This window comes from Hibiscus syriacus, unplaced genomic scaffold (assembly GCF_006381635.1).
Source record: "Hibiscus syriacus cultivar Baekdansim isolate YM2019G1 unplaced genomic scaffold, ASM638163v2 tig00110733_pilon, whole genome shotgun sequence".
In the NCBI taxonomy this organism is placed as follows: Eukaryota; Viridiplantae; Streptophyta; class Magnoliopsida; order Malvales; family Malvaceae; genus Hibiscus; species Hibiscus syriacus.
In genome coordinates this window covers 3,044,294-3,054,595 of record NW_024062845.1, presented here as the reverse complement: position 1 = coordinate 3,054,595, position 10,302 = coordinate 3,044,294, and the positions used below count along the sequence as shown (strand labels likewise).

General features: G+C 31.5%; 1 pseudogene; it reads right to left on the bottom strand.

The window, feature by feature from the left end:
* Nucleotides 1-7,997: 7,997 nt before the first annotated feature.
* Nucleotides 7,998-8,832, bottom strand: LOC120139267 (annotated as a pseudogene).
* Nucleotides 8,833-10,302: the final 1,470 nt, after the last annotated feature.

Genomic DNA, 10,302 nt, shown 5'->3' with positions numbered 1-10,302 from the left:
TTCTGAATGGGAGGAATCGATTAAAAAGTTTGAACGACTTACAAGAAAAGTTGAATCGAATGAGGATCCAGAGGAGAATTTTAAATTTATTGATGATTATGAGGTTCTCCAGGTAAGCTTAAATAATTGAGAAATATTTAAGTTAAGCATTAAATTGTTTAAATCATTGTTGATTTGAGTAAGAGAAATTGAATAAGTGGTAAATATGTTGTCCGCTAAAAGTTTACAAAACGTTGAGTTAATAGTGAATCAAATGGTTATGAGTTGGATTGAGAATATATATCAAGTCCATAAAAATGGATAGAGTTACCTTGTGGAGGTAAATATGCAAAAATGGATTGTCTAACCTTCCATGCTGCTATGAATTATTGTATAGATCAAGATTTAATCTCAAGAACTTTAAAAGTGTCAGGTTCGTAGTGAGAGGAAAAAAATAGAAAATTTGTTTACTAGTGTGATTTTAGCATTAACTACTATGAAGTTATTGCTACAAATTGTCAAATTTTCTTATTGAACAATGTGGATATTTAGACTATCATTTGAGATGGAAAATGTTTCAACTACTCGAGAATATTTATTTATTGATCTGGATAAGTTATACATATTTCCTTAATAATGAAATAAAGAATTTCAAAGTAGAAATATTCAATTCTACTTGTTATCGAGTGTTATTATGGAGGAAGACCTATGGGTCATAATACAAGTGTTAGTTGGAAAAACAGTAAATGTCCAATAAAGATTCAAGAACTTATGTTACAAGCGAATCTTATGGTATTATTATTAATGAGTTTTAGATCATTTTGATAATAAGTTGGCTGTCTCTGCATTAATGTTGGGTTAAAGGTCGCAAGAAGCGATTAATTTAGAAAAAAATGCGGAGAAATTAAAATTTTTAATGTTTGATAAAAAAGAGAAATCGTCATTAAAGTGATATCAGCAATGGTTGTGATTAATGGTTGCGTTTAAGATGATGTAAAAAGGATGCATAGCTTTTGTAGCTAAGGTAAGAGATACTTAAGTATCTGAAGTAAGATCATATGATATTTTCATAATTTGGGAATTTTCATGTCTTTCTAGATTTATTATGTGGGTATCCTTCAGATTGAGAGGTGGAAATTCAATATTAATGGTTATCAAGGCATTAATCGTGTATATATGGGTTCATATCGAATAGTTGCGATTGAATTAAGAGAATAATGAACCAATTGCAAGAATTACTAGATTGAGGATACATTGGAACAAATATTTTGCCTTGGGGTGAATCAGTGTTGTTTATGAAAAAAAAATGGATCTATGTGATTATACATAGATTATCGATAGTTAAACAAGTACCTATCAAGAATAAATATCCTATTATGAGAATTGATGACTTGTTTGATCAACTTAAGGAAGTAGATATTTTCTCTAAGATTGATCTTAGATTGGATATCACCAGTTAAAGATTAAAGAGGAAGATATTCCAAAGATAGTTTTTAGAATACGGTATGGACATTACGAGTTCATAGTAAAGAGTCACTATGAATTTTGTTAAGGAACTACCTTTTATATCAAAAAAAAGGATTCCATTTGGGTGATAGTGACCGGTTAACTAAATCAGCATATTTTATTTTGAAGCAAATGGACAATGCATTGGATAAATTTACAAAGTTGTATACTAAAGAGATAGTTCAGCTACATGGAATGCCAGTATTAATTATATCGGACAGGGATCCAAAGTTCACTTTAAGATTTTAGAAATATTTGCATAACGTTTTGGGTACTTGATTGAATTTCAGTACGATCTTTCATCCACAGACGGATGGTAAGTCAAAAAGTACTATTCAGATATCAGAAGATATGCTGAGAGTATGTGTGATTGATTCCAAGGAATCATGGGAAAGAAAAGTATTTGATTTTAGAAGAATTATTCCTATAATAACAATTATTAATTGAGTAACAAGATGGTTCAGTATGAAGCTTTATATTGGAGATAATGTCGAACACCATTAAATTGGTTCGAGTTAAAAGATCAAAATTTTATTAGCCAGATTTATTAAAAGAGGTTGAGGATAAAGTAAAGATAATCTCAAGATAATATTTGATCAGAAAAATTCATATACAGACTTGAAGTGAAAAGAGATTGAATTCCATGAAGGTGATAAAGTTTTTCTTAAGGTATCGCCTTGGAAAAAAAAACAAGTTGCGCTCAAAATGCAAAGGTAAACTAAGTCTAAAATTTATTTGACCTTATGAAAAATTATAAAGAGTTAGACTGATGGATTATCCGTTATCATTAACTCTGGAGGTAATTGAGATCTAAAGATAGACAAAGTACACAATGTTTTTCATGTGTTGATGCTTATAAAGTATCGATTAGATCCTTCACATGTCATTGCATCATAAGAAATTGAGATCTGACCAGATTTGATTTATGAAGAAGAATCAATTTGGATCTTAGCTCGAGAAATAAAGTAACTGCATAGCAAGACGATTTCTCTACTCAAAGTGATTTAGCAAAATCATAATATTGAGGACGTTACTTGGGAAAGAGAGGATGATATGAAAATGTGTAGAACATGATTTAGAACATGTTGAAAATTGGGTATGATTCTTGATTCTCTTGTAGAAGAAAAGATTTTGAAGTTAAAGATGGGATAAATGAGTATTAACGAGTTTAAGCATGTGTATGTGACTTAAGAACATGAAAGGGAAAGAAACATGGAGTATTAAAGTTGAAATGAGTGAAATTTCGTGCTTAAAATGAGGTTTCTGGGCAAAGTGCACCGATACACTGGTGGGGCATCGATACACCCTTCAATTGAAAAACATCGAATGCAATAAGTGCATCGATTCATAGGCAGTGCATCGATACACTATTGAGTGCATCGTTGCATAAGGGTCAGAATTGTTAAGTTGGGACGAAAATGTTGATGAAAGATTAATAATAAATATTTTTATTAATGTTTAAGCTATAATGGTTAGTAAATACACTAACAATTGGTATTATTGGTAAAATAAGCTTACGAGCTTATGGAGATTATAGTAAGTATATTGATAAAATAAGCTTACGAGCTTATGAAATTATAGTAAGTATATTAGTAAAATAAGCTTACGAGCTTATGAAATTATAGTAAGTGTATTTGTAAAATAAGTTTACGAGCTTATGAAATTATAGTAAGTATATTGGTAAAATAAGCTTATGAGCTTATGAAATTATAATAAGTATATTGGTAAAATAAGCCTACGAGCTTATGAAACTATAGTAAGTATATTGGTAAAATAATCTTACGAGCTTATGAAATTATAGTAAGTATATTGGTAAAATAAGCTTACGAGCTTATGGGATAATGGTAAGTATATTGGTAAAATAAACTTATTAGCTTAGAGATTTAATGGTAAGTATATTGGTAAAATAAGCTTACGAGCTTATGGATTAAATGGTATGTATATTGATAATAAATATTATAGTATTTTGATTTTGACATTGAAATGCATGAATTGTATTGCACTGTTTATTGTTTTAATTGCCTCACTAAGTATATACTTAGCGTGTGATGATTTCCACGCGTAGGTAAAAAGCTAGTAGTGGAATAAAGAGTTCAAGGTGACATCAAGCATCTAGGAGTATATTTCAATATCAGTAAGACATCCTATGATAAAATTTTGACTTAGATAGTGGCATGTAATTAATAATGTTCAATTTATTTTATTGAACTAATTTGGAAACAAAATGGTAAATTTATAGTGATGAAAGATTAAGTTTTTATGAGATTTAAGTATTTTTCGGAAAGTACTGTAACAGTGCATCGATACACATTTTAAGTTCGAAATTTTGGTGCATCGGTACACTGTTCATGGTACTGTAGCAGTGAATCGGTACACTATTCACTGTTCACGGGTAATGTTCATCACTGTGCACGACACTATTCATACGTATAGTATTGTTCATGAAAAAGTATTTTTTTTAAAATTTGTTATAACAAACACAGTTCGTCGATATATACTTGTATTTTATTAATATAAGTTCAAATGTGTGATTTTTTAAGAACGTTGTTTTAAAAAAAAAGTCAAAGTGATATCTCGGACTCGTATCCGGGTCGAGTACGGGTTAGATTGTTACAGTCATAAAGAGTCCATAAACATGCTTAAAACATCCAATTATTGAAATATACCATGAACATGCTTCATAACTTATGCAGCTTACCAAAATTTACCTAGTGATCTACATGTGGTAGAGATGAGTTAGAAGTGAGTTACCTTAAACGTCTAGACTGTTGGAAGTGTCCAAGGCTCAACCCAATACAAGTTTTTCTTTCCCTCTATCTTTGGAGCTCTTTCAAACTTCTCTCACTAAGAAAAAATCAAACACAATGGTTACTAGTTGAGTTTGGAGGTTTAGAAGGTTTTAAGAACTCTTCCTAAGACTAGAAATCTATAAAAACATATTAAATCCTCCAAGTTCCTTAAACCCCAACAAAACCAATTTTTGAAAACCATGACTAAAGCTTGTGTTTAAGAGCTTGAATCGAAGCTCTAGGAGTGAAGATTATGATTGTTACCTTTAGGGTGCGTTTGGTTCACGGAATGTGAGATTACCGGTGGGAATAAAAGCTTACCAGGGAATAGGATTACTGGGAATGTTGTATTTTGTGTTTGGTTGGTTTAGCAGGAATGTAAGATGACCGTGTTTGGTTAAAGGAATAAAAGATTATTGGAATGTATATTTGACCAAATTGTCCTTATTATATATTTGTATAATATTACAAATTGTAAAATATTTATATATTTTCTTTAAAAAATTAAATTCATAATATTTATATATTTTTTTTTACAAAATTAAAATATAAAAAAGGTTTAATGAAAGGGTAAAATTTTTTTTACCCCTAAACTTCATATAAAATTTTAATTATAGACTTTTTTTTGTAAATCTAAAATAATTTAAGGATAAATTTGTAATTTAACCTTCGTAGAATTTTTATTATTCAATGACAGAAGAATGATATTTTTGAAAAAAATAAAAATTTAAGGGCATTTTAGTCCAAAACACCGGTAATGTTACAATACCTAAGGGAAGGGAGGTAATGACATTCCCGGTAATATACCCCAAAAAATCTACTATTGGTAATAAAATATTACCGGGAATGAGATTCCCGATCAACCAAACATGGGAATGTGGGATTCCCATCCCATAGGAATCCCACAATCCTTGAACCAAACACCCCCTTAGGTTGTTGAACTAGAGTTGCAAGGTTAGCAAGTTATCACATTTAACTTGCATACTTGAAGGAAGAAGAAGAGAGAATAAGGAAGCTTGAAAGTGGAAGAAAATGACAAAGGGGAGTTGGTAAAATGAGGAAGAAGTCAGACATGAGATCACCCAAATTAATGGGTTTTTAGCCTTTCAAAATAAAAATGGTTTAATTACCTCCTTGGTCCTCCTGATTTTGGTTACAAACTAAAAATGCCACTTTTTATTCACTATTGGGTCAATCCAAGTTCAATTTCACTTAAAATTGGGTCAATGCTTTCTACAAGCCATGAGTTTTATCCAAAGCCCAATTCGGATTAACCTGAAACTCTTAACTCGAGATTCGAGGTGTTACAATTATTATCTATCATTTATTCATACATATTAAACAAATATTAAGTTTGAAGACATCATTGATAGTTCTATTACTATGACCAAAATAGACTATTAAATTTCACTTTTAAACTTTTTCTCTAAGTTACAAAGTGTGCTTGTCATATCATTTTATGAATTAAAAAATGAGTATAGAAATGAACAATGCACTAGGTAAGTCTCTAGAAAAAGAGAGGTGGCACACTAGGTACGCTTAAACACAGTCTTTTCTAGAACCAATCCTAGACATACATTCTTACTCTATCACACTACTTTTCAATTAACCATATATAAATGTCTCATAACAACTTAATATTTTTTCATCCATAAGCATATAATAATCACAAATAAACAATTTTCATGCGATAAAAAACACAGATAAAAGACAACAAGTCTAAATAATATGGCATTGTCGGTTAAAATATAACCAAGTAGACTTATTCGTTCTTAACATACCTTTTTATCTCATGTCCTCTCCTCATCAAATTTAATCAGAGTGACTTTTAAATTTACAACAACATTTACTTTTTGAGTTACCATCACTTTCAAATCTGTTATGTCTAAAATCAGAAAAAAAAAAATCAACAAGATTAGTCTCGATAAATAAAATAAATTTCATAAAAGAAAAATAATCAAAAGATAAGTTTCTTAACTTCCTTAATTCTCGTCATACTACGAGACCGCTCATGAATCTTGACATGCAACACTTCAAAATTCGATATTTAAATTCTACTCTTGATGCAATTTCTTTTGATCTCGCCTTTGAGTATTTTCCTCAAAATTCTAACATTTGAATTTGATAATCAAACTTCTATGTCCCTTTCAATTCGACCCCCTCATATCTTTCAAAAGCGCGCGAGTTCCTTTGAATTTCATTTCATTGTTCCTTTTTTTTTAATTTTTTATCGTTAAAACTCTCAGTTTATTGTATGAAACATTGCATTGGCACATGAAATCTGTACTAATTCTAAACAAAACAAAATAATATAATAAATAAATAAAAATAACTAAATTGGCTTTGCCTGCAACAATGGTCTCATTATTCACGTAACTAAAATGAATTTTAATTAGGCAATGAATCCTGATTTTTTTTTTGCACCATCTTGCATCATGGTTCTGACACTGAAAAAATAAAATAACATTAACATTAACATAATTGATAGGAATATGTAAAATCATACGCGAGTGTTTCAAAGCAAATTCATTGATACGAAGGCTTGGGAAAGAAATAACAATGTGTCCCCTAATCAATAATTAGTCAACATACCATACTTTCAACGAAGCCATCATTGAACGCTGCCCCTGTAACAGATTCTCAAGATTTGATCCAGCGCTAATTTATTAATAGTGATAGCGATCTCAACAGTGTTTCAACAGCAGCATATAAAATTAGCTTCTAAATTGTTAGTAAAAATTAATACTGCTGCAACAGCATCTACTAACAAATAATGATGAAATAACAAAGATAATAAGATAATTTAATGTGCCGTGTAGTCGTTACTTTAGAAGTAATTTCGTCTGGACTGATGTACTCCTTGAAATTAGGCGTTTCCCTAAAGGTTAACACAGTCTTTCGAATTTTACATACCCGAAATAAAGAAGTAGACCAATGAATAGTGTTACCCTTTCCCGGAAGGAAGGAAAGTGAGACTTTTAACCAGAATAAAACTATCGAAAAAAAGATGTTGAAAATCTTTGCTAGAAAGCAAATTACTCGTGTAGAGAGAAATGTAAAGGAAGAAGAGAGGATGAATGAATAAATGAATAAAACTGATGGAGAGACCCTCCTTCAGCCAACATACCAGACTTTCAACGAAGCACCATTGAACGATGTCACTGTAACAGATTCCCAAGATTTTGTGCTGCTATAATATATTAACAGTGACACCGCTCTCAATGGTGTTTCAACAACAACATACAAAATTTACTTATAAATTGTTAGTAAAAAATAATGATGTTGCAAAACAACATCATTAGCATTGACTAACAAAAAATAATGAGATAACAAAGATAATATGATGATTTACTGTGTCATGTAGTCACTGTCTCAGAAATAATTTCGTCCGGATTAATGTAATCCCTAAAATTAGACATTGCCCTAGGGTTGACACAATTTTCTAAATTTCATATACCCGAAATAAGGAAGTGAAATTCTGAAATAAGAAAGTAAAATTCTGAATAGTATTGCTCTTTACTCATAAGAAAAGGAAGTGAGACTTTTAACCATAATAAAACTACCGAAAAAAGAGATGCCGAAATAATCTTTGCTAGAAAGCAAATTACTCATGTAGAGAGAAATGTAAAGGAATAAAAGAGGATGAATGAATAAGTGAATGAAACTGAAGGAGAGACCCTCCTAAAAACCAGGGGTAAAATAGTAAAAAATTAAGATAACAATCTATAGAAAATTCCTAAAATATCTCATAAATTTCCTCAACCTCTCCACATCATCACATGCTCCTCCGAGAATTGCCCCCGCAAAGCTGCAGTTTTGTGAAGGTGAATGAATTCTAAATGATCCAACCCCAATCTGTTAGTCCCTCACTAGTTATATCCACCACTTGACCAGCCACTAACCCTTCTGTTCCAATGACTTTAGCTAATTCCCGTACAGCTCTTACTTTCCTACTAGGCGAAACTCCAAGTGTAGAAACAGCTGTGTGTTCAAAAGCAAGACCTAGAAGAGCATCCCCTGCTAAGAAAGCTATTTCCTCGCCAAAAACTTTGTGGTTAGTTGGTTTTCCGCTACGAAGATCGTCGTTGTCCATGCAAGGCAAATCATCATGGATCAAAGGCATGGTGTGGATCATTTCAACAGCGCAAGCTGCTGGCATGGCCGTGGATTCTTGGCCACCGATAAGTTCACATGCAGCTAAACAAAGCACTGGACGGACCCTTTTGCCGCCTGCTAAAAGGGAGTACCGCATTGCTTCATGGATTTTGATTGGCACACGGAGTGAAACAGCTGACTTCAAGGCTTGGTTAATTGTGGTTGCGTTTTGAACCATGTAGGATTTGAAATCAAAGGTTGGTTTTTGATCTTCTTCATTGACAATGTCTTCTTTGGTAAGGACACAGGCGACTGAGGGAAGAAGAGGTGTAAAGTTAACATTTTTCAGAGTTGAAGATGAATGATTTTTAAGGGGATTGAAGGGAAAGGAACTGGATTGGGAAGAAAATGGGTTGAAAATGGAGTAAGATTGAACTAAAGAACCCAGATTCACTGAAGCCATTTTTAAAGATTGGGCATTTTGGGAAGCTCAAAATCAAAGAGTTTAAACAGAGATTTGAAGAAAAAATGTTGCGGATGGTTCGAACAAAAGTACCAAATTCTAACGTAGTTCAGGCTTTTCAAATACTAAAAGCTGGATGTTGAGCTCCTGCAAAGACAAGTTGGATGAAAAAGGAGAGGAAAAAAAACTGTAAGCTAAACATTTAATGGCAGTGGATGAGCATTGGTTTTTAATGTGAGCCAAAGAGCAGCCAAAACATGGACCAAGATTGGATTTCGAGATTGGCGTATGGCCGCTGTGGTGTGGCAGTACCAGAGTAGTCAGTTGACCCCACAAATATGAGAAAGCTGTTTAATATACATAATAATTTATATAGATATTCGTTTTGATCCCATAAAAAAGTTTAAAAACTATTTTATCAAAGAAATCAGTTTTATAAAAATAAATTAGTCTTTTATTTCAACTGACAAACATTCTAAATATCTCCAACTTTTTTTGTCTCTCTTGTGTTCAATTTCTCTTATTCTCTCGTATCCTCTTTAAAATTTAATTTTATAAGAAAAATAAAGTTGCTTGATTTTGTAATAATTCTTCTTGACCTGTGAAAAATTAGGATTTTTTTACTTCGAGTATTGATTTTACATGGAGTTCTAATATTTTGATTGATTAACAACTTTAGAGGTTTATTAAATATAGATTGAAAATTTAGCGCATGTTTTCAACAAGACGTCCACTTAAAATCATCGCAAAAATCAAAACCTTCCATGACCAATTGTATGAATAACATATACTTTGCGGACGATCTTAGGCGTGAATACCGGATCTTCTAAATAACCAAGCGTAGCGTAATGAAGAATCGAATTCTAAGAAACTCGAAATTTGTCTCACGTGAAAGGCTCAAGATCCTCGAATTCTAAGTTTAGGTCATGAATACCCAAGAAAGATAGACATTTCGAATAATAATAATAATAATAATAATAATAATAATAATAATAATAATAATAATAATAATAGACCAGAAAATGACATCTAAGATGACAGCATCAATAAAGAAGCAAAGTCCGACAAAAATAATTTGAGAAGAATAAACCATGTTTCATGCATTAAATAAAGTTGAAGTCAAGGATTCCTATCTCTGGTTTATCAGCTACAGAACCCAAGAATCCTAAATAAAGGAAACAACCAAATTGATCTCCTTTACTTCCGTTGTCATGTTCCCACTTACAATATGAAAGTCTGATGGTGTATGATAATAATAATGTTCCATTTAATGGCGTTCCAAATAGTCTCTAGTTCACTACCATATAGCAAATTCAACTCAACAATATAAAGCTACTATCATAGGTTCAAACGGTAAGGTCAAAAGATGGAAATTCTGAAATCTAACCCTGGATAAATTAACTGTATAATCCAACCTAAAAATATATATTTGTTGAGAGAAGAGAAGGATGACCTGTAAATTTTCCTTCC